We start from the raw sequence: 26,490 nt of genomic DNA on the forward strand, positions 1-26,490 counted from the left end.
CTGAAGCGCCTAGAACCGCTCGGCCACACCGGCCGGCTTACCACAAAAGTATGTATGTTACAGCTGCCAATCAAGGCAATCAGAATCGGGTGTTACGGATTAAATTCCGCAAAATATGGCCATCATGCCAGACTCCGTCGTTACGTGGACCAAGATGATAGGCCAACGTCATAGTGATAAAATGTATTTATTCTTCACCCTACTTAATAAGACGTAAATAACGGATGTGAAAAGCTTAAAGACGAAAGTATATTTTGCTTGATGTATCACTGCCAAGTAACGTAGCTCGGTGACATCTGGATCGCACATAGAAATGACTGCTGCAGTACAGTGCAGATGTTAACTGAAAGAAATACGCGATTACACGAACGGAAATACCATTTTTTCAAAGTCAGTAATTACTCTGAAGTCACCGCTATTTATGACGGCCTCTAGGACATTACAAAATGTGGGACATGGTTCTTTACTGGCGTTTATGTTGTCCTCAATGATACTGTAAATGCTTTTGTGAACCTGATGAGGGTCCGTGGACAGAAACTCGTTGTTCAATAAGGATCCAGATGTCACCGAGCTAAGTTACTTGGCAGTAATACATCAAGCGATATATACTTTCACCTTTAAGGAGCTCTTGGCGATAAATCATGTCTTTATCCCGAGAGAGCTGTTTCGCAAGCTCTCAATTGCAAAATCCAAGCTGATTTTTATAGAAGAGACTTTCGTCCTCCAAAAAACTCATGAAGTGTGGGCATGAAAAAGTGTCATATACGAGTCTGTCCGACCTCCCTTGGAAACCCTTTCCTCCAACCGACGACTTACAATACACTACTTCTAGAATGGCAGCAACTTATTTCACGTAATCTCGGTAGGATCTTGCAGCGCCGGCCGTGGTGGGCGAGCGGTTCTAGGCGCTTCAGTCCGGAACCACGCGGCTGGTACAGTCGCTGGTTCGAATCCTGACTCGGGCATGGACGTGTGTGATGTCCTTAGGTTAGTTAGGTTTAAGTAGTTCTAAGTTCTAGGGGACTGATAACCTCAGATGTTAAGTCCCATAGTGCTCAGAGCCAATTGAACCATTTTTTGATCTTGCAGTAATTTCACTGGTCCCGTCGCCTGTCCACTGTTCAGCAGTTCCGATTAATTCTCTGTTCCGTTAGAGCTTATCTCAATATCTGCAATTTCGACATTCCTACAGTGGTTAAAAGGACGAACCGTATTATGATATTTGGCGTTGAAAGAATTTCATGAAACAGAATTCAGCCTTTCAGCCTTCCCTGTGTCATTTTCTGTTTCAGAACCAGGTATGGTCACTGAGCGACTGAATAGATCCGCTTACTGGCCGCTCACTGCTTTTACCTAAGACGGAAACTTCTTAATATTCTTAGTCAGATTGTTTGACATAAATTTTTACTTTGAAAATCATTGAATTCTTCTCATATCACTAACTTCACAATCATTTTGACTTCATGCAGCTTCTGTTTGTCTACGATGCTTTCACTTAGCTTAAATCATAGATGAAATCCCGAGAACGAAGTCTTTCGCGACGCAACGTTGTATAAAACTTCTCGTAGTTCTTGCCGCGTCAGTTCAGGATAAAACCTCGAGCTTTCGACGATTTCCAGCATCGACAGGAGCAACTGACTGTCAAAACTGCTGCTGCGGTGGCCTTATTTAACCCAGAGAAGACTTCTGATTGGTCGGTAGTTATATCATGCTGTCGCAGATGATGTCAACGTCTGCGCTGGTGGCGTCACAGCTCGCGACGTAGCGATGAATATCCATGGCTTTTCTCTTCATCGAGAGCTGGCTTCCATGCACCGCTAATAATATATCCGCCGTCACAGTCGAAGATTTTCTCACACCTTCTTATTTCTACAGCGTCTTTAATTACTGGGACCCAGTATTCGGGAGCCTGGGACAAGCCTTTTGTTTCTTCAAACAGTGTTTTGTATTTGTTTGTGAGGCTGTGCTCAGCAACTGCAGATTTCTCCAGTTCTCGAAATTTAATATGCCGTTGATGTTGTGCACAGCAGTCGGTGCGGATGGATTGACCGATGTAATTGCTTCCGCATTCACGTGGGGTCTTCTAAATCCCAGAACTCCTGAGGCCGAGACTGCTCTTAACAGGTAATAAGGCGTAGTATCTGCTTTGTCTTCTTAGGAGGTCTGATAGCTCATCTTCCCTGGACTCTCTCTACTTTGCTGGATGTTGGCCGGACGAAGTGGCCGAGCGGTTCTAGGCGCTTCAGGCTGGAACCGCGCTACCGCTACGGTCGCAGGTTCGAATCCTACTTCGGGCATGGATGTGTGTGATGTCCTTAGGTTAGTTAGGTTTAAGTAGTTCTACGTTCTAGGGGACTGATGACCTAAGATGTTAAGTCCCATAGTGCTCAGAGCCATTTGAACCATTTTTTTGCTGGATGTTGGACCGCAAACGGAAAAGAATGCTGTCTGTAGCTCATCTCGTGAATGTTCGACATTTTCACATTTCCTTTTCTTGGAGAACGCTGATCTGACATCAAGTGACTCATAGTCTTTCTTTCGGAACACATACATCGTAAGTCCGTGTATCTTCGTACACGTAGACACCGCGGTGAGTGTGTAAATGATTACAGTTGCAATTTACTGTGACAGGTAGAACGCCCACCAGAGTGCCATAACAAATTAAATTTTGCCTTTTGATTAAGTAGCGTGCAGAGAGATATGTACATCCTTGAACTAGATGTGCTCGAGTTAATGGAATAATTTCGTCACTCTTTTATATGAGACAAAGGAAGTTCCTTAGAGTCCTTCAAACTTTTTCTTCTGTCTAGATGCATGTAAGATCGCCTGTTTATACCTTTAAATTAATTATGAAAAATTATCCTGCTATTTAGTTTAAATTACTTAGTATTTATTGAACATGTACCTTAAATATCAATAAATATCTGTACAAGTTTATTACATCTTTCAGGTTAATTTCATTGGGAAGCGAAAGTTTGGTGAGGTGACGATTATGAGCCATCATCGTGCTGTCATATCAAATACTGATATGTATCGTACGTGTATCATGTATTTACGGATCAGTACAGATATAGTAAACTTGTGAAGATAATTGCATTTTTTCTCTAACCTGTAGTTACACTGCTTTTTATGTGTTTATGTAGCCAGATACATTGTTGAACACCCCAGGAACGTCAAGAGGAAGGATAAGGGCGTGAAACTGAATGACCTTTGGATCTCTGTGCCGAAGAAGATGTGTACTAGTCTTCCATCAAGGGGTGATAGCAACAGCGGACGGTGGCAACCGATAACAGCCGATTGCGCTCAGTTTTCAAAGGATGTAACATCAAGGCATTGGGCTGGAGCACCTGTAAACTGAATTTTGATGCTGTTAGTAGCGAGCCAGCGTGTGAGTCGGACGCTCAAAGAAGCTACGATCCCCAATGAAAATGTCCTCTGCAGATGGGGACGAAACGTTGTGTTTAAATGTGAAATCCATAATAGCCCGGAACGATTTATTACTTGCGTCACTGAGAAATGTAACGTCTTAAAATGCTTTAACGATATGGTGCATTGACGTAAATTGTTTATATTACTTGATAGTAGTATCTAATTCATCGTTTTATCATTTGACGGCGATGACTGTATGTTTACCTAACACGAAGCTGTGAATACTTTTATGAACCTGATGATGGTCAGTCGACCGAAACTGGTTGCGTAAATGAAGAATTTTACCAGCGGCTTTTCAGCTACACAACTAATATTTAGCGGAATGCAAAAGGTGACAACAACATGTAACTTGACTTCATGGGACTTCCAAGTATTGCAGAAACATTGAAAGAAAATCTATCGAAATTCATTTCAGTAACTGAGACAGAAGTCACTTTAGGAATGTATCAAAACTATGACTGGTTATATTTTCAGGATACAGTGCTGCAGAGTTCGTATATACACAGGTGGAGATACTTTTAGATGCGGTACTTTAATATGCACAAATATCAATGTGTTGGTTGTCTTCTTTCTGCGTCAAACAGTCTTCCCACAAACACGTCACAAACTTTACGACCCGATGTTTTCTACACAGGCATAACTGCACCTCTAAGTGGACTATGCCTATCAGAATAGACTAACCGTTTTGCGTCCACGCCCCCACGCTTCAGCAACTGATCTGCTGCCCAGAAAAATATAAGAATTAACTGCTTGCTGTTTCCACTTGCACTTAAATGTACTACCCAACCTAAAAATATACGACTTGTAATAAAATTTTGCCGTTTGGTAATGGTGAATGTAAATGAATAATTTGAGAAAATCAGCCAACCAGTTGCAGGTACAGTTGCAAAAATTGTAAAATTGTCTTCTTCAGAAGTACACTTCATGTGTCCAAGTACTACTGAAACCACTTTGCAGTTGTTGAAACTGTGGTCAAGGTTTGTTGATAAATCTTTGTACCTGCCACTGGTTGGCTGACGTAAGTGCTGATGATGATCAGTACAGTACATAGCCCGCAGTCACCAATAGACATATGTGCACTTATATCCGTTACACCCTGTTTTTGAAAAAAAGTCGTATTTATGCGTTGAGCCGCTGGTAAAATTCTTCATTTACGCAACCAGTTTCGGTCGACTGACCATCATCAGGTTCATAAAAGTATTCACAGCTTCGTGTTAGGTAAACATACAGTCATCGCCGTCAAATGATAAAATGATGAATTAGATACTGTTATCAAGTAATATAAACAAGTTTTCATTCTATGAAAATTGATTCACGTTACACCTTTAATAGGCGTTAACACTGTGAATTGATTCATTATCAAGTAATATAAACACGTTTTCACAAGATATTGTGCGAAGAATACAGATAGCAACTGGAGTCTCCCGGATATGCAGAGAATTTTTTCAAGGTTTCGGCAAGGCATCATAGGGAAATACCCGAAGTAAATCGAATTTGGTGACAGTCTTGTTTAGCATCTCCTGTAAGTTAGTTAGTTGGTTCCGTGTTCCATAGATCATTTGAATGATTCTCTTATCGAAACAATGTTGAACAAGTCAATTTATAGGATCCGTATAATTGATTAGTGTTAACATTAATGAACACATTATTGTTGTCAACATTAGTTAACATATTATTATTCGTAGACCTGCTCAAGCAACAACACTTTTTTCTGGCTACCATTATTTAAATAGAAGTTTGTCAATGGGTTACAAGGAGTTGTCGAGCAGAAATGATCTTAAATTAGAATTCAAACTTGTTTCGATACCTGACAGACTTTTTATTTTATTGGGCAAATGATGAAAAATTTTTGATGTTGCTTAGTGAACTTCTTTCTGAGCCACTGACAGCTTACCACTGGGTAATAAAGATAATTTCCCTCTCCTATTGCAGGTATAGACATCACTGTTCTCCGAAAATTGTGGAGGATTAATTAGGACGAATTTCATTAACGAATATATGTATTGTGACAGCGCAGTTAAAATGCCTAGCACCTCGAAGAGGTATCTACATGCCCTTTAGTGAACATCACATATTATTCTTAATGCTCGCTTTTCTGTAGTCGCCGTCCGTGGTAGCCGAGCGGTTCTAGGCGCTTCAGTCCGGAACCACGCGACTGCTACAGTCGCAGGTTCCAGTCCTGCCACGGGCATGGATGTGTGTGATGTCCTCAGGTTAGTTGTGTTTAAGTAGTTCTAAGTTCTAGGGGACTGATGACCTCAGATGTTAAGTTCCATAGTGCTCAGAGCCATTTGAACCGTTTTTTTCTGCAGTCAATACTTTCTTTGTAAGTGTTTAGCTAAGCCAGAAAATTATTCTGTAAGACATTATTGAGTGGAAATGTGGAAAATATGTCACGAAGCTGATAATTTTGTTTCCAAGATTAGCTATTATTCAAAGATCAAAAGTAACTGAACTTAATAGTTTGAGAAGCTCAGTAATTTGCTTCTTCTAGTTCATATTTTCTTCGATATTTACACCCTAACATTTAGAACATTCTACCCTGTTTACTGACTTACGGTCATGTGCTACAATAATTGTTGGTATGACTCTACGTATTGTAGACAACTGAATATGGCGTGACTTTCTTTCTTCTTTTTTTTTTTCAAAATTTAGAAAGAGTCAGTTTCCTTGGAAAATATGATTTCCAACTGTTATGTTACTTTTTCTCTAATGGGATTTATTATAAGACTAGTATCGTCTGCAATAAGTTTAAATTTTGCTTGTTGACTGTTAAACGGAAGGAATAAGAATGGACCCAAAACTGAACCCTGTGGGACTCTTTTTGGGATGACTTTTTTTCCGAGTCACTAAAATTTTCTACCTTTCCGACATTGTCTGAATTCTTCAACACAACATTTTGCATTCTGTTTGTTAAGTATGATTCAAACCAGATGTATGTAATCCTGCTGAATTAAGCTGTTATTTACTGACAGTACTGTCTACGTCCTCTTCCACACATCAGAGAAAGTAGCATTGAAAAGAAGCGTTTTCGAACGTAAGTTTATTAGCACAATATACTCACATGGTACCGATCTACCAACGACCATACCTTGTAACATACCCCTTGTACATCCTGTATGTATGTCGTATTTATTAAAGTCCTCCAAGATTTTGGAAAACCATCTTAAGGACACACAGCCTCTCATGTGGATGGTTGACTACTTAAATTATATGAAACCCTAGAAGTTAATTGCATTACTATACAGTAACACCAAATAAAACACTAGAAGACAGTGGTAAGTGATTGGAAGGAGATCTGGAAAACTATATGAAAAGTGTGTGTGGGACGGAGGGAGCAGGGGAGGGTGGCAGAAGGCACTCGTCGGTACACGGGAATTCTGTCAATGGTTTTGTGTATTACAAGTGACGTGAAGAAAAGGAAGGAAATAATTTGTGTTTTGCGACTACTTTCCCGCTCTCTACTACTCTCACACTTCAGTGATCCCTCCTCGTCGCTTGAGAACCACCTTACGGAAGCCAAGAATTACTCTTTGAGTTACGGAAATAAAAATTGTCCTTTGCTGGAGGTAAGAAGGCGGAATGAATTAATCCTCGTCGCGCCGCTCCTTTTGAAGGTCGCCAGCTTCCCGCTTTGTCGCCACCTTTGTTCCTGAAGGGGCGAGTATCGCCGGCTCATTAAGAACTGCTGAATACTTTTTTTGAACGAAGAGTGTGAAATCAGACACCACTCGAGGAGGAGTGGCGGTCTGCAGTATCAAAGGGAGCCGAGCGCCGCCTCCCCCCCCCTCCCCCCCTATCTGCTCACCAGCGCCAACAGCTATCCTGCCGGTGGGACATCTCGTTACGTCCGTAAAAAGGAAAAAAAATAATGCCACTCGCGAAAGATTCTGATGACGTCTGCGAACGCCCAATGCCAACTGAAGGGGCTCGCTGATGCAGTGAGCACCCTCGTTAGCACCGACACGAGTTCTTTGAAGCAAAAAGACACCTTGCTCTCATCTTAAAAATATTGATAGTGTCAAAAAAAATTAGGAAGAAATTAAGGACGCTCATTTGCGTAGCCGACTTCATTCACATTCATTTGTGCGATGTGGTGTTACGTAATTAAATCAAAACACTCATACAATACAACAGTGCTCTTTAGTGCACCTGGAAGCACTTTTCTGCCAAAACTTTACTATACAATTGCCAGGGAATGCCTTCGTCTAACGCTGCTCCTGACTCATGTGGCACCTGTGGCTAGACGTCGCAGAAGTTTATATCAGATGATATATTTACTTGCTTATTGCTTAATTATCCCGACCAGATATAGGGCTACGCTATGAGTGCTTCACTAACAACAATGTTTCCGAATGGATGACATCGAATTCGGCTCTCTTTCGTATTTCGTTCATTCAACCAAAACAGTTCCTGTTCTACTATTCAGTATGATCTATTGGACTCCGAGCAAAATTTCTAGTATTTTCTGTCCGTAGAGGTATGCAGAGGCCCAATAAAATGCTACCAAAAATCTTCATGTTACAGTAGAGGCTCACTAGAAGACGAAACTAAGATCAGAAATCCATCTTCGGGAGGTCACCCAACGTCAATGAAAACCATCGCACGAAAGAGGTGCGCTACCTAATCATTATCCATAATGGACTTACGGCATGCTAGTGGGGAAAATTCAACAATTACCACTCAAATAAAGGGAATGAAGTAGAAAAACACTGACTGAAAAAATCGCAACACCAAGAAGGAATTGTGTGACATAAACGAAAGTTGGTGGGCGTGTTTCCTTTGCCTATTCAAATTATTTTCTATGTCTATTCAAATGTCCATTGAAATTTCGCACCAGTCGCATAAGAGCTGAGCAAATTTGAGGATGCAAATCAGGAATGCTTCAAATACACACTGTAATAGCGTTATTTAGCCGCGCGGGATTAGCCGAGCGGTCTCAGGCGCCGCAGTCATGGACTGTGCGGCTCGTCCCGGCAGAGGTTCGAGTCCTCCCTCGGGCATGGGTGTGTGTGTTTATGATAATTTAGGTTAAGTAGTGTGTAAGCTTAGGGACTGATGGCCTTAGCAGTTAAGTCCCATAAGATTTCACACACATTTGAACATTTTGGAGCGTTATTTACCTTTGAGAATTGATACCTTTAAGGCAACAAAGACGTCATTATCAACACTACACTTAGTTTGAACGAGGTCCATCTGCGATACTGGAAAAAGACTTGGTAGGAATATAGCCGCTGTTCATGATTACTGGTGGTGGCCACGATCGCAGGAAGACCGGGCTCTCGACGGCCACGTGGCGCTACCAAGAAGGAAGACCATTGTGTTCGGCGTATAGCACTGCCGCATCGTACTGCATCTGCAGCAGCAGTTTGAGCAGCAGTTGGCACAAAAGTGACACAACAAACTGTTACAAATCGGTTACTTCAAGAACAGCTCCTAAACAGCTGCCCTGTAACGTGCATTCCGCTGAGCCCAAACCACCGCCGTTTCCGACTTGAGTGGTGTCAAGCGAGAGTTCACTGGCATAGCAGAGTAGAAGTTGTTGTTGTTTTCTGAAGACAGTTGGATCTGCCTCGGTGCCAGTGATGGCCGTGTGTTGGTTAGAAGGAGGAGAGTTGAGGACCTGGAAACAACCTGTCTGCCTGCTAGATCATTGGACGTACACTTGAAGTTCTACTCTAGGGTGCAGTCTCGTACGTCAGTAGGAGCACCAAGACCGCAAATTTGTAAATCAGTCTGTTGATTCGACCTGTTGTGTGCCATTCAAGAACAGCATTCCATGAGGTGTTTTCCAAAAGAATAACGCTCGCCCATTTACTACTGTTGTAACCCAACATGCTGTACAGTGTGTCTTCATGTTGCCTTGGCCTGCTCGATCTCCAGATCTGTCTCCAGTCGGGCACAAATGGGTCGACATCGGACGACAACTCCAGCGTCATCCACAAGTAGGTTAACCGTTCCTGTATTGACCGACGAAATGCAATCAGCATGGAACTCCATCCCATAAACTGGCATCCAGCACCTGTATAACACAATACATGCACGTTTGCATGCTTGCATTCGAAATTCTGGCAATTACACCGTTATTAAGATACCAGCTTTCCACACTTGCAATGGCTTATCTTGCGCTTGCATTAACGTTTTATATTGCAATGTTAATTACTTAAATATGTTAACCAGGCAAATATTACCGATATTTCGTTACTTTACATAAACTATTTTTTGGTGCTGCGTCTTTTTCCGCCAGTGTATTTAAAAGCTAACATGAACTGTCCATTAAGATAACCGATAACGCCAAAAGAGACCGAAAATATTACCACTAAAAAGAAACAATTTGTAGGAATTGTTGGAAGTACCCGCCTCTGACAATATATATCATCAACTAAAGCATTTGACCGAATATGCCTGGCGTAGTAGGAACATTTTCGCACGCTATACTTTGCCTTCTAACTGGAAATTCATAGCCCACACTTACTAATGACACCCAGATCCAATTAGCAAAGAAATAGTCCCTTGAGTGTTAAAGAGACCATTAAAAATATGTAGGCAGAACTCAGCCACAGAATTGCCGTCCAACATATTATGAGCTCATACGTAACGAAAATACCTGGAATAAAATTATCTTCTCCATGAAAATCAACATTGATTCTCTAAACATCGATAATGTAAACCCCTACTTGCGCTCTTCGCATACCATATCGTCAGTGTGATGGAACCCACAGTGATTCATTATTTCCAAAAGAAAAAGAAAAGAAAGACAGACAGGTCGTAACACGTTTACTTACATTTATCAAGTTTGAAAAGAAATTGTACTTCGCACTGAATGTCATTTAATAAAAGTTGTTCAGGAAAATGTTTCCCATTTTAGTAAGTGTCCGATCCTAAGGAGCAGCATTAAAAACAACAGCTATGGACACTTCCAACGTTAGAAGACAGTTCATCAGCACTCGGGGGTACACAAAGCAAGTCACGTTGAGACGCAGAGCCGAAAGTTGGCTGCTATTGCTATACTACGGGAAATGTAGCCGATTGCACGGATAAACATACAGTCACTAGGGAAACAAGTTACCATTTACGTCAGCTGCCGAACATGAGATGTGCTAGTTAACTCGGTGATCTTTCCGCCGCCGACGTACTCCGGTAAATACTCAGATGGGTATTTCGGCCAATAATGCCATATGATAATTTCATTTCTGGTCAACAAAAGATGCAAGTTAAGTTACGCAAACCCGTTACAAGTGCCGCTTACTGCTTTCCTTAAACTGACTTCTATCATAGCGAACTTGCGAAGTTTCAAACCATATAATAAAGAAAACAACGTGAAGTGTACCGGTACTGGTACACCTAACTTGGTCCTCATTAAACCGCGTAGTAGCCTGTCCATAGTCGCACCTGCAAAAGCTGAACTAAGTATGGTTTATACCTTAAGCAACACTTGGCACGTACAACTTGAGGCCATTATAAAATCTTCCTCGACACGTTGAATTTCTTAATTGGGAAGAAGCAAAGAAAGATGTCTAGCAGGTCTTCGATTGCGGCAAGTTAAACAAACATGCACCGCGGCACCAGAGCGGTGCTGCTCACGGTCCTACATCTTCATTGAAACACGTTAAAGACGATGCTGTAATTGGTCTAAATCCAATTTTTTCGGTGCAATCAACTAATGATGCTATAAAACAACGAACATGGTAGCTACAGAACAGATGCTATGACCGTCTGCGCTACCTGAAGACAACTTTATAATTGACTTTTGGTTTCATGAGCAAACGTTCATCGGCAATGAATACATATTAACTGACAGTCGTCATATTTGAGTAGGGGTGAGTGTTGCACCAGGAGGATAGTGCCCATTGGAACCCATGATGTTTCCTAGACGGTGTTTCAATCTAGAGGCTGATTTTACAGTTACATGAAGGAATGTGTGTGCGTGTGTGCGTGTGTGTGTGTGTGTGTGTGTGTGTGTGTGTGTGTGAGTGTGTGTGTATTCCTAAGCACAAAACTGCTGAGGTTATTGGTCCCTAGACTTACACACTGCTTACTGCTTAAGCTAACTTACGCTAAGGGCAACACACACCACCCATGCCCGAGGGAAGACTCGAACCTCCGGCTAGAGGGGCCGCGCAATTCGTGACATGACGCCTCTCTAACCGCGCGGCCACTCAGTGCGACCATGAAGGAATGTTCACTAGAGACTGCTACAAGCTGTTTCCGGCATTTTCTACTGTTTCTGTTGTTGTGAGACATGAGGTTGTGTTTTGTGCTGCGCCTGTAAATATTACTTTATCTGCTTTTTTAAGTGGTGTGTAATACATTCGTGCGCAAAACGTAAGGGCGAAAGTTTTTCGTATGATGTGACACAGCTCGACGGAACTTGGACAATACACAGAAACAACTGCTACAGAATAATACCGCAGGTAATAGCAAAAACTGTGCAATGAGACGAGAAGAACTGACACTTTTATAATTATACTGAAGTCACCACGATTCACGATGGTCCCCTGGACATTATAAAAGGCGAAATATGGTTCTTAATATGGTGTGTGGTAACCACGGATGGCAGTGCATCCTTTGCAACGTGTTTTCATTTTGGCCACAGGGTCGACAAGCAGTTCTTGTGGCAGGGGGTTCCATTCCTCCGCCAGTGTGATTGACAACTGCCGGAAAGTGGACGTGCTGCAATAGCCCCACTCACGAAGGCTCGATGGAACTTAAGTCGGGAGAAAGAGCAGGAAAGCCCATTCGCCAACACCTTCTCGTACCAAGAGTTTCTCCACGTACTTTGTTCGATGAAGCCTATGTCAGACTGAATGCACATGGGGAATGAGTTCAGAGTCACAATAACATTGACTGGTGAGTGTATCTTGTTCAAAGACTTGGAGGAAGCAATATTTGTTTGTTACGATTTTACCGAGTTGGCATTTGATATAAGATATGACGTTCATGCTTATTTGTTGATTTGAGCACAAGTAGTGATTATCTGCTGTTTCTTAAGGTCCAGCAGTCTCATTAACTAAATTGTGTTCTTAATAAATAATACTGAAGCTGAGGCGCTTCTACGCCTCCCACAACCCCCAGCTGCTTACCACTTCCAATGTAATCCTTTGCCACAATTGGTAGCAGTGTGTGGCAGCGTATTGTGAAGATGTGTTGTCAGTATATAAGATAGCTGTGGTATTTGAGTGTCTTTCTGTCTCAGCTGTTGCTGTTGCTGGAATGGCAGTTAGGGATGTGTCGGTGATGTCACGGCTGCAAAAGGGCAAAAATAAGGAGGAGGAATAATATTTAACTTTGTGTCAACAAGAATAACATTAGAGACGGGACACAACTTCAGATTAAGGAAGGATGGGAAAGGAAATCAGTTGTACCTTTTCAAGGGATCCACCCTATCTTTTGCCTGAAGAGAGTTAGGGAAATCAGAAAAATTCTAAATCTGGATGGCCGGATAGGGATCTGAACCATCCTCTTCCCGAATCTGAGTCCAGTGCGTTAATCACTGAGCCACCTTATTGGCGCAGACGGGCTAGTTAGCCTATGAAGTAGCCATTTACATCTTTGTTAGCTAGACGGTGAGCCGATCGGTATAAGATCAAGGGAGAAACAAGTTGTAAGTGGTACAAGTGCTGCGGTACAACTAGTATTGACTGAAATTGCGTTGTTAGTTAAGTTCTTGGAAGGTGAGGTAACCTCCCGCACACGATTACGAAAGTTAAAGGCCGGTGTAGCCCATTACTGAAATGGATTATATTTTTTATTGCTCCTAAGTAAGGGAGGCGTAAACAGTAAAGTACCAGACGGACTACAGGCAAAGGCGATGCAAAAAGTATTGGGTAATTTTTGAGAATCTCGTGGAGAAAAGCTGTTTTTCTTAGTAATTTAAATTGAATGTAAACAGTCTCGACTGCAAGAGGCCTTGATTTTTGTGGTCACCAGTTTCAGTCACTTACTGACCATCTTCAGACCTCACACCATGATGGCGGCAGAGAACGGAGCAAACGTTGCGAAATCCACGAATGTCGACTGCTAAACTTTGAAGCTTGTCATTAAATGACATGCTGTCAACAACTTGGATTCACGGTAGTATGGCTAATATAAAAATGGTGCAGGGAATTGATGGTTGCCAAGACCTGGAGTTAGTGAGTTCCGATATACATGCGGTCCAGTAATCTAGGTAACCTAGAAATGCCCTATTGCTGTTTTTCAACCTCGTCCCCATTTAGAGATGCTCAAAGAGAAAAGGTTCTTGTCGGTTTCCCTCAGTGAGAAGACTGTATTTTGGGATGCTGAAAGCTGACACGTAGCTTATGAGCAAGCTCATGACACGCTTTAGGGGCTGTATCAAAAGTGTTAGTTTACGTACGCCTGTCACTATGGAGTTGAAAGCGACGGTCACAGCAAGAGAGGGCAGGGACCATGTGTCCCAACTGAAGCCAACGTATAGTTCGAATTACGTGTAAGGTAACGGTTGGAAGCTTTATCTCTTGTTATTATACTAAATTGTATTTTAATCTAACAAGGAGACTATCATACCTCGACACTGTTGGTCTGGATTCAAATTCTGTTGATGTATTTTACAGTGCCGCATATCTAATGCAAAATTATTCAGAAACAGTAGTTTTCGAAGTAGTAATTTCATTAATAAAACAATCATTATAGCAAACTTTCCCCAAATATGTTCCGTTTATAGCTAACGTTCGCCTCCTCCTTTTCCCAGACTTCACCTTGCCTCTTTTTGTCCCTTCACCCTCGTGGACCGTTCCGAAGTTTCCAGGCACTGTAAACCGCCGACTGTTATTTGTCGCCAGCATCAGATATTGGCAGCGTGTCGTCATTACAGTAAAATGTATGCGTTTCTACAAGAGAACAACAGATATAAAAGCCTTCAAAAGTAAGGGAGTGTGACAAGGAATCGAAGGGGAAACTCACTAACGCTTCAGGTTTACCGAAAGATTGCTTCTCGATGAGAGCCTCCTTAGAAATACGCCTTCGAGCACGATTTCCGCTAATTCCATTGTAATTGTATGTCTCTTGACCGAAAGACAGATCCTCGTTGTGGATGATTTAATAGATGTAGTCTATTCTGTAGCAAACACAGTAAATATCTGAAGAAAGAATGCTGCAATTATTGACTTATTAATGAAATTACTACGGTGAAAATAACTATATTTAAATAACTTTGCATGACGTATATTATTTAACCATAGTCTCCACGATGACATAAAAGAGGATTCTAACCCGGACCATCAGTGTGGTAGCCGCGAACCTTAGCAACTGCACTATACCCACTGGCTTAAACGAAAGTAACGTTACAAATATATGATGAACGCACACACTAAGGTGACAACAGTCATGGGATACCTCCTAATATCACGACGAACCTTCAGTTTCTCGGCATAGTGCAGCGAGCTCGACGTATCATGAACAAGTCCTTGGAAGTCCCTTGCAAAAATATTGAGCCATATTGTCTCTGTCGCCGTCCATAATTGCGAAAGTGTACGGGGCAGGGTTTCGTGCACGTACTGAACCATCGATTATGCCCCAAAAATGTTCGACTGGATTCACGTCGGCCTATCCGTGTGGCCAAATCATTCGCTAGAAATGACCAGAAAGTTCTTCAAATAAGTCTTCAACAGTTGTGCCCGGTGACATGGCACATTGTCATCCATAAGAATTCCACCGTTGTTTGGAAACACGAAGTTCGTGAGTGTCTGCAAATGGTCTCCAAGTATCCGAACATGACATTTAAAGTCAATGAGGGTTCCGTTCGAGCTGTAGACCCAGTCGATACCATTCAAATACAGCTCATACCATTACGGAGCCACCATCAGCTTGCACAGTGCCTTGCCGATAACGTGTTTCCATGGCTCCGGAGCGTTCACGCCACACTCGAACCCTACCATCAGCTCTTACCAACTGAAGTCGGGACTCGTCTGACTAGGACACGGCTTTCCAGTCGTCTAGGATCAATATGCAAAGAAGTGGAATACAGAAGGACTGAGGAATGACGAGATACGCTTGAAGTTTTCTAAGGCTATAGATACAGCACTAAGGAATAGCTCAGTAGGCAGTACAGTTGAAGGGTAATGGACATCTCTAAAAAGAGCACTCATAGAAATTGAAAGATAAACATAGCTACAAAGAAGGTAACTGCGAAGAAATCATGGATAACAGAAGAAATACTTCAATTGATCGATCAAAGAATGAAGTATAAAAACGTTCAGGTAAATTCAGAAATACGGAAATACATGTCACTGAGGAATGAAATAGATAGTAAGTGCAGGGAAGCTAAGACGAGAAGGTTGCATGAAAAATATGACGAAATCCAAAAGAAATTATTGTCGGAAGAACTGACTTGGCATATAGGAAAGTTAAAACAACCTTCGGTGAAATTAAAAGAGAGGGTGGCAACATTAAGAGTGGAATGAGAATTTCATTGTTAAATGCAAAGGAGAAAGTGGATAGATGGAAAGAATACATTGAAGGCCCCTATGCTTGGGAATATTTGTCTGATGTGATAGAAGGAAGAGGAGTCTATGTAGAGGAGCGAGGGATCCAGTATTAGAATCAGAATTTAGAAGAGCTTTGGAGGATTTAAGATAATAAGGCAGAAGGAATAGAGAGCATTCCATCAAAATTTCTAAAATCATTAGGGCAAGTGGCAATAAACGACTATTCACATTGGTGTGTAGAATGTATGAGTCTGGCGATATACAATCTGACTTTCGGAAAAGTATCATCCACACAATTCCGAAGACTGCAAGAGCCGACAAGTAGGAGAATTGTCGCACAGTCAGCGTAACGGCTCATTCATTCGAGTTGCTGACAAGAATAACATACAGCAGAACAAAAGAGGAAATTGAGAATGTGTTAGATGACTATCAGTTTGGCTTTAGGAACGGTGAAGGCACCAGAGATTTAGTTCTGTCATTGTCGTTCATAATGCAAACGAGACTAAAGAAACATCAAGACAAATTCATATGATTTGTCGACCTGGATAAAGCATTCGAGAATGTCAAATGGTGTAAGATGTTCGAAATTCTGAGAAAAATAGGGGTAAGCTATAGGGAGAGACGAGTAATATACTCGTACATATGAACAAGAGCCAAGAGGCAATAATAAGAGTGGACGACCAAGAACGAAGTGCTCGGATTAAAAAAGGTGTAGTCTTTCGTCCCTACTGTTCAATCTGTACATCGAAAAAGCAGTGATGGAATAAAAAGGTTTCGGAGTGGAATTAAAATTCGAGGTGAAAGGATATCAATGATACGATTCGCTGAGGACATTGCTATCCTAAGTGAACGTGAAGAAGAATTAGATGATCTGATCTGCTGAACAGCCAAATTAGTACAGAATATGGACCGAGAGTAAATCGAAGAAAGACGAAAGTAATGAGGTGTAGCAGAAATGAAAACAGCGAGAAACTAAACATCAGGATTAATGGTCACAAACTAGATGAAGTTAAGGTATTCTACTACCCAGGCAGGAAAATAACCAATGACGGAGGACAACATAATCAGACTAGCTCGGCCAAAAAGGGAATTCCTGACCAAGAGAAGTCTAATGTTATCAAACACAGACTTAAGTTGAGGAAGAAATTTCTGAGAATGTACGTTTGCAACACAGCATTGTATGGTAGTGAAACGTGGACTGTGAAAAACCCGGAACAGAAGAAAATGGAAGCATCTGAAACGGTTCAAATGGCTCTAAAGACTATGGGACTTAACATCTGATGTCATCAGTACCCTAGAACTTAGAACTACTTAAACCTAACTAACCTAAGGACATCACACACATCCATGCCAGAAGTAGGATTCGAACCTGCGATCGTAGCAGTCGCGGACACTCAAAGTAGTAAATGAGTTTTGCTATTTGGGGAGCAAAATAACTGATGATGATCGAAGTAGTGAGGAATGTAGACTAGCAATGGTAAGGAAAGCGTTTCTGAAGAAGAGACATTTGTTAACATCGAGTATAGATTTAAGTGTCAGGAAGTCTTTTCTGAAAGTATTTGTATGGAGTGCAGCCATGTATGGAAGTGAAACGTGGACGATAAATAGTTTAAACAAAAAGAGAATAGAAGCTTTCGAAATGTGGTGCTACAGAAGACTGCTGAAGATTAGATGGATAGATCACATAGCGGACATTTTTTGAGGCATCAAGGGATCAGCAATTTAGTACTGGATGGCAGAGCGGAGGGTAAAAATCGTAGAGGGAGGCCAAGAGATGAATACACTAAACAGATTCAGAAAGATGTAGGTTGCAGTAGGTACTGGGTGATGAAGAATCTTGCACAGGATAGAGTAGCATAGAGAGCTGCATCAAACCAGTCTCTGGACTGAAGACCACAACAACAACAACGCCCCCCAATTACCGCTGCTGTAAACCAGCATGCTCTACACAGTGTCTACCTGTTGCCTTGCCTGCTGAACATCGTCGGACGACACCAGTGTCATCCACAAACAGCAAATCATCCGCCTATTGACAGACCAAGTGCAACACAAACTACATCCAACACATGTACAACACAATGCACGTATGGTTTTACACGGTTGGATTCAACATTCTTGAGCTTACACTGGTTATTAATCTCCAGACACATTTGCGATGTCAATCATTTCAATATGTTACGTAGACAAATGTATTCCCGAAATCTGATTACTCTACATTAACTGTCTTTTGGTGTTGCGATTTTTTTCCGTCAGTTAATGATTATCTTAAGGACAACAAATTAGTATGTTTTTGCCATGAGCCGATCCTGTTACGAAATAATCAAAATATGGAGAGAGCTGTGGTTTGTAGCATTCTTCTGTAGTACAACGTTGGACTTATCACAAAGAACTATCTTTCTGGTATACGAGGTATATGACAGCCTGGGTAGGAGTGCAGAGTTTCATTGTCTCTTGACAATGTCGGGCGGTACATGTTTTACAGCAATGTCTGGTACAATGGTTAGCGCCTGGCTGCCGACGTTGGGGCCCCGGAAAATTTGATTAACATGCTAAATCTGAAAAACAAACTACCCAAACTCATGGCCCAAGTACCAACCTGTTCCACTTCGTGTAGTGGCAAATTTCATTGAAATGGTACATTTAGATTTTATTTGAATTTTACGGAAAAGATCATATTGTATCATATCCATTTTCAGAAAAGAGAAAAACATCTCTTATGAAACGGCTGAGGTTACTTCCAGTATCATATGAAGGTCGTTTGTAGTGTATGCGAGGAACTTATTCTCGGTCGCCTTCCTCCGAAGTCTTCCTTGAATGGTAAACATATTTTCAGTTAAGAGTCGTGCAGTTAATAGAGCGGCCAGAGAGACTTACTGCGCTATAGGCACATTAGATGTCGGGTCATGTAGAGAGCCATGGAAACACATTAGCTGCAGAAACTCACGTCACGTTCTAGTACAAGCCGCTCGTCTGCCGACATCGTCTGTCTCTTGTACCATAGTGACAAAATAGGCAAAGTAAAGGCGTTAATGCCAGCAACACTCACTGAATTATCCATTTCTTCCAATGCTTGATACCTTGAACTCCATTTTGTGTACCTGAATAACTGAGATTAAAATCTCGAGATATTTGGCCACTACGAAATTTATGAGTATATATTCAGACTGTGGTAATACAAGAGCTCTTAGAAACGTTGTTATTTGTATAACGCCAACTGTAAAACTGTTGTATCAATAAGCCATTGCACATCAGCTGTATTCCACTGTTCCCCCCGGAAAGTCTTCTCTAAAGTGTGGAAAGAAGTCAAAATTACGTACATTTAAGGGCATATGATGTAACGACTTGACATTCCGAGAGACTATTGTATTACAGTCCTAATTCCAGTCATACAATTACGCAGAAACCTAGCTGTACGGCTACTTCACGCTTAGTTGTGAACTGCCAGTTCTGCAGTATATGGAATGAAACCTTGTGCCCTCTCCAAGTAAAACATTTTGCACTTTCTGTGGACAACATAAATGTCAACATACCTCTGCCGCGAAATATTTTAAAATGTTGCAGTTTCTTCTTTACAAGTTTTGTTAGTCTCCGATTAAATTGCAAGTAGTTCTGTCCCTTAAAATTTAAAAATGTGATGTAATAAATATTCTTCCAAGGTGCAAGGTCAATCTATCATTGTAATGCTACACTTCAACACCGGAGTAGAAGGAGCTACCAAAAATAAAGCTAATGCTGCTGTACATTCTTTACATGCCGCACATTCTCAGAAATTTCCTCTTCATATTAAGGCCTTTGTTTGATACTAGCTGACTTCTTTCGCCTAATAAACCCCTCTTTGTCTATGTTAGCGTGTTTTTATGTCCTCGTTACTTCGTCTGCCGTATGTTATTTGGCTTCCGAGGTTGCAGAATTAATTAACAGGGGAACATGTACGTAAACTCATATTTTAAGGAGAAGAAAGTACACCAGCAAGATATTAGCACTTCTTTATTTTCACATAACACAGTCAGCAGTGAATATTATCATTGATATACTTTCAAACTAAATTTTAATCCCACTCTCGAAGCTTTCTTTTAGTTATGTGACTGTTTCTTCCATATATAGATTGGAGAGTAGGGTGAAACACTGCATCCCGGTCATATACCCATTTAATTCGAGAACTCTGTTTTTTATCTTCCACTTTTATTTTTGACTCTTGGTTCGTGAACACATGAATCATTACACGTCTGTCCCTATAGGTTATCCACTTTTTCTAGGAATTTCTATACTCTTTAACCGTTTTCGTAGCCGAACTCTTAATATGTCGAAAAAAATCTATAAAGGTGTCTTTATGTTTCAGTCTTCCCTCCATTATAAAGCGCAGCTCTAGAACTACCTCGCTGATATGCCTTTACCTATCCGAAATCCAAACTGATTGCCACCTAACACATCCTCAGCTTTTTTCGCTCAACATCTTGGATGCATGACCTCTTAAGCTGATTGCGTGATAGTTCTCGTACTTATCTGCCCTTGCTCTCTTCGGGATTCTGTGGATTATATTTTTCCGAACGTCCGATGGTATATTACCAGTTTCATACATTCTACACACGAAACTGAATGGTGGTTTATTACCACTTCCCCTAACGATTTTAGAAATTCCGAAGAGCTTTTATCCATTCCTTCTTATTCGATTTCAAGTCCTTCAAATCATTATTATAGTCTGATTCTCATACTGGATTACTCATGTCTGCCACATCGAATCCGATTTCTTTTTCTGCCACATCATCAGGCAAGTCCTCTGCCTCGTAGAGACCTTCAATGAACGCGTTCCATCAAGCTGCTCTTTCCTTTGCTTTCGACAACGGAATTCCCACTGCACTTTCAGTGTATCCGGTCTTGTTTTTAACTTCAGCGAAGGCTGTTTTGATTTTTCTATGTTCTGAATCATTCTTTTCGTCGACCACTCTTTTTCGATTTCTTCCCATTATTCCTGCTGCCATTCCACTTCATTTCCTTGCACTTCCTATTTATTTCATTCCTGAGTGACTTACACTGTTGTATTCCTGTCTGTTCTTAAGCACTTTTCTACTTACTTCTTTCGTCAGTGTGTTGAAGTACTTCTGCTCTTACCTAATTTTTCTTCGCAGTTGCTTTCCTTCCAGCTACAGTTGTCTGTCCAACTTCTGTGGATGCATTTTTAGGTATTTTCGTACTTCTTCAACTGAATTGCCTACTGTGGTATTCAGTATCGTCATACCACCCTCACAAAATACTCAGGAGATCCACCGTTGTCGCCTTCCGGTGGAATGCAGTAATATGTCTACAGTGCATCTTTTGTTCACTCTCGTCAGGTTGAAGTGTTTGGAAGATAACAGCGTAAAGGTACAGTTCGTACTTTAGAAACAGTCGGCCACAAATTCGTCCTGCACCAAGGTAAGGCAGTTTACAGGGTGGTAGCGAAAATCTGATGACTCAGAGTACTTAATTAGCAAGCGAATGGGACCAAGAGGTGAAAAAAGTAAAGTTGTACGGCATGAATGGTTGTGGAGACCTCGAAGCGCAGGTTCACAACTGGAAAGTTCTTCCAAACCTTCCCAGCCCATAGGCACCTTTCCTTCGTGAAGTATATGACCTGTGAACGTAAACGCACCTATTAAGTGTAGGTGCCTGTGATGGGTGTGTGTAGTGTAGTGTCATGTTTGTGTTGCAGATGTTGAGAGAAGGTAGAGGTTGAGACTCGAGACTAGCACATATCCTACTCCTCTCGAAGAGCACCAAGGGAGCCGCCGAGCTAAACGTCCCCATTCGACGGACAGATCATTATCAGCAGTGTCGCCTGCCCTCAGTTCATGAGACATTGTGGAAAGGTTTGGAATTGAGTCCAGGACATCTGGCGCAACAACTTGTGATTAGTGACTCCAAACCACCATCCCTCCTGTCCCTCTACAGTAAAGCCAGAGCGGAAAATATCACCAGCGATCGGCGTACCTGAATGGTCACCCATCCAAGTACTGGCCACGCCCGACGGTGCTTAACTTTGGTGATATGACGGGAAACGGTGTATCTATATCGACGAGGCCGTCGACGGGCTAGCAAGTGTCATCCGCCCTGAAACTGAAACTGAATGATAAGCAAGAATCGTCTGAAGGTTTTGACACAGAATACCGAGTGGTGGTTCAGGTAAAAACCGTTGTACCTTGACGTTTAGTAATAATTGGGTGCAACTCAACAGGCTGGTGCAAGTCTTTTAACTGGACACCACAACTGCGACTTGCATTCCGCTAATCTAACCAGCAAATCTATCAAGACAAGAAGACCTACTGTATAACTTGGAATATATTCGTCGCTGAGAAGTGAAGGTTAGGTTAACAACAGAGCAGAAAATCCGTGACCGGACCAGGATTCGATGCCACGGCTTTTCGATTTACAAACGCTTCGGCAATAGTCCACCTGGCCCCATACTGTTCAGCATGTGATGATAGGTTTCACGGAATAACAGAAAATGGGTTCGCTATGCAGTCCGGGCTTCAGAACGATATTGTTAAGTAATGGGGCAGAACTACATCACTGCCTTATAGCACTGATCGTCAACCGGCTGTTCGTTGTCATAGTAGATGTGTGGCGATACTGAAATAAAGTATTCTAAGAATCTAGTGGTTGGATAATGAAATGTTGCAATAGGTGAAAAAAACAGACTCTGCAGCAGATTATTACGGATACACTAAACTCTTAACCGATTCAAAATGGTTCAAATCGCTCTAAGCACTATGGGACTTAACTTCTGAGGTCATCAGTCCCCTAGAACTTAGAACTACTTAAACCTAACTAACCTAAGGATATCACACACATCCATGCCCGAGGCAGGATTCGAACCCGCGACCGCAGCGGTCATGAGGTTCCAGACTGTAGCGCCTAGAACCGCTCGGCCACCCCGCCCGGCCTCTTTACCGATCCCTTGGCTGCACATCATAAGTAAAATTCCACCACCTGAACTGCGACGCCGAGAAGCAGCCAATCGAGAATAAAGCAGCCAACCGAGAATGGAGGTAACTGCGCCACCCTGACTACCCCCAAGACCTTCCACTTTATACAGTCTTAAATGAATCTTCTCCAGACCGCTTGGTAACGCGCGCTCTCCTGCGGCATGATGGAAGAAACAACAAGATATTTGACATTGAAGAAGAATGATGCAAGAAATAGAGTGCCCCAACAATAAAACATCGTGGTGTTCAAGGTCCATCTGACAGATTGCAAGGATCTGAGTTGAAGAGAAGTGAGCAAACACTACTGAACAGGATAAGAACCAGTCACATCAGGCGCAAGTCAGGAGCGAAACTCTCCAGCCTGCGATTGTGGGGCCCAAGAGCAAACAGTTCAGCATACTGTCAGGGACTACCCTTTGAGAAAGTATGCAGGACCATTCAGTGAATTTATTAATTCTGCTCCCTCTTCTATCAAATCACTTCATTCGCTAGATGCTGAACTCTGAATAAACGTGTATACACTGCTGAAAAAAATTAGTATACCTGGAAAGACGACCTCGATTTTGATCTGGTGACACCGTATGCCACCTGGGGGATAGTAGATGTACTGATAATGGCTTCAACGTTGTCTGCTAACAGACAGCGTAGTAGCGTAGCTACCAGAGCGCCATCTGAGTCTACCCTTTAAAACGCAAAGCTCATAGCCAGAAGGCTCAATGTGGTGCAAATATGTGAATCAACCAGGCAACCAAGCCGTGGTGACGCATTCGTTGTTCCTACAGCCAACTGAGCGAGTTTGAAAGGGGTCATATTGTGGTTTTCCGAGTGGCGGGATGGTCCTTTAGGAGAACTGCCACACAAGTTGGACGTGCTGCGTCAGTTCTGTTACGGTGCCGGTATTAGTGGTCACAAAGTTTTTCACACCCATAGCCGACGTTCTGGAAGTTCACGCATCACACACTCCTACCAGGATCGTCGTATTTTACAGCAGCAGTGGCAGATCGTACAGCTACTACAGCACGCCCAGATGTGTTGTGAACCGGTTGTTAGCACTGGGACTACTGCCACTCACACCTCTAGACCGTCTTCCACAACATCGACGTGCACGGCCAGGCTGTTGCTGTCAGAACATCGCTTGGAAGATGGAATGGCGCGCCGTGGTCTTCAAAGACGAAAGCAGATTCTGCCTTTACGCTAATTATAGTCGTTTCCGCGCACTACGTCGACCTGGTGACTGCTGTCTCGTAGAGTGCATTCGTCCAAGACACATTGGCTTTACCGTCTGGGATGTGATAAGTTACAAATCTCGTTCACCTTTGGCATTTCTGGAGGGGACGATATCCAGCACTCAGTACGTGCAGAATGTTGTTGATATGCCTGGGCCAGCAGGACAGAGCGGATTAGGTTTTGGAAAGGGGCCAAAATTAGTTCCTGTCAGTTGCACTCAACATACAAACTTTATTTACCAACACACAATACTACAACAAGGATGCAAACCGCTGACAACTTTAATCGACCTTCTTTGATTAACTTTAGATCGGCTGAAGGCCACATTCAAAATCCAAGACACAAGACTTAAGCAAAATTGAAATACAAGGTTCTTCTGGGGGATTCACCCAAGAATATTTTCTAAATCTTCAATCTAATCGGCTGAAAGCCTTAGCAATTTAATTTTAATGCAACTAGGCTGGAGGTCGCATATTAAACAATAAAAGGGGTTTCAGTCAAAAGGCAGAAGGCCTTATCTTAAAACGTTTCATGCAAATTGGGCTGAAGGTCCCATTCAAAATCATAAAAATCTTTTGCCTTAAAGGCAAGAGAAGAAAATTAATTTAAGAAATATTAAAACTCGACCTGGGATTGTAACACTAACGCCCATTTAGGTGAGACAGACAGCCTGTCCAACGACTTCTTAATCTGGAGCCAACTCAACCGACAGAAAGCTGACCGACCAATCGACCAAATCAGTTCCGCTCCACGCAACCATCAAAACGACCACAAGATTTCAATACACGACACACAGAATATTGGCGCCCACAACGACCAACAACACCTCAGCTGTCGAACCACACGCGACGCTGGACAGCAACAACAGGACGAGGAATATACACTGCCTAAAATTACGTCAACGACCAGGGCAGGTAACCGGAACGTCAACGGCCACAAGGCAGAAGATACAGCTGGTCCACTTCCATAAGAGGAAATAAATTAAGTTAAATTTCACAGGAAGACGGCTGGAATCTTAGGCGACTTAAATACACACACGTTGTTGTTCATGGGAATGTCCCAAAAGGGACAACCAGGATCAAGCGAAGACATGTAAACAGTTGAGGCTCGATATGTGAGAACTCAACTTTCATGTCTAAGATCAGTGGGCGGCGAACTTTGTAGCACTCGCAAGCAGCACTTCACAGTCCAACTGCGCGTGCACGCCGCCAGCGGCTCCAGCCCGACTTCGTGCAGCGGGGGCTTGCTTGCTGCTCCACGCGAACCGACCGACTGGACTGCTGGTCCGTCCGCGACTGCTGCTCCGTCGCGACTGCACTGCTGGTGCCTCTCCCACTCCATCCCTACCCGACACACGACGACCTGTAAATACTGTCGGTAGTTCCAGAGATGGTACGACAGTGGGCTTATCGATATGTGGTGCTGCTGCCACTCATGGGCAAGTTAGTGACGCCAGTAAATGGAATAGGAAAACGAGGCGGCACTACCGTAATAAAAGATGACAAAAAATTAATGGGATGAACACGAGCCGTGGCCGGCTCAGTTGTTAGACCTGTTCTTTTGCCGTTCTTGCAGCAAGAAGCTGATGTGTTGTTGCAACAGGATAATGTTCGCCCACACACTCACCAGGAGACGCAAAGTGCTCTGCAAGACGTGCAGGAACTTCCCTCGTCAGCACGATCTCGGGACTTTCCTCACAGTGAGCACATAAGTGATATGACGGGACGATAAGTAACTCGTGCGAGTCGTCACCAACAAGTCTTACTCTACTAGGCGTGGTCGTGGTATAACGTATCAAAGGACAGTATTCGTCATCTGTACGATCGTCTGGATGCCAGTGTCATCGCCTGCATTGCCACACGTGGAAACTACACCACGTACTACTATGGGTGTTTCAGCACGCTGCTACCTCAGAACCGTTCGTGCTTCGGATCTGTAAATGAACTCATTTCATGTACTCCATATGCACTGTTGCAAAAATTAATCATTAGTGAACTGGAAATTTCTAAAAGGTTGCACTATTATTTCTAGCAGTGTATTTTAATTAACAGTCGTAATTTTTTACACTACTGGCCATTAATTGCTACACCACGAAGATGACGTGCTACAGACCCGGAATTTAACCGATAGGAAAAAGATGCTGTGATATGCAAACGATTAGCTTTCCAGAACATTCACACAAGGTTGGCGCCGGTGGCGACACCTACAACGTGCTGACATGAGGGAAGTTTCGAACCGATTTCTGATACACAAACAGCAGTTGGCCGGTGTTGCCTGGTGAAACGTTGTTGTGATGCCTCGTGGAAGGAGGAGAAATGCGTACCATCACGTTTCCGACTTTGATAAAGGTCGAATTGCAGCCTATCGCGATTGTGGTTTATCGTAGCGCGACATTGCTGCTCGCGTTGGTCGAGATCCAATGACTG

This window comes from Schistocerca cancellata, chromosome 9, assembly GCF_023864275.1.
Source record: "Schistocerca cancellata isolate TAMUIC-IGC-003103 chromosome 9, iqSchCanc2.1, whole genome shotgun sequence".
NCBI lineage: Eukaryota > Metazoa > Arthropoda > Insecta > Orthoptera > Acrididae > Schistocerca > Schistocerca cancellata.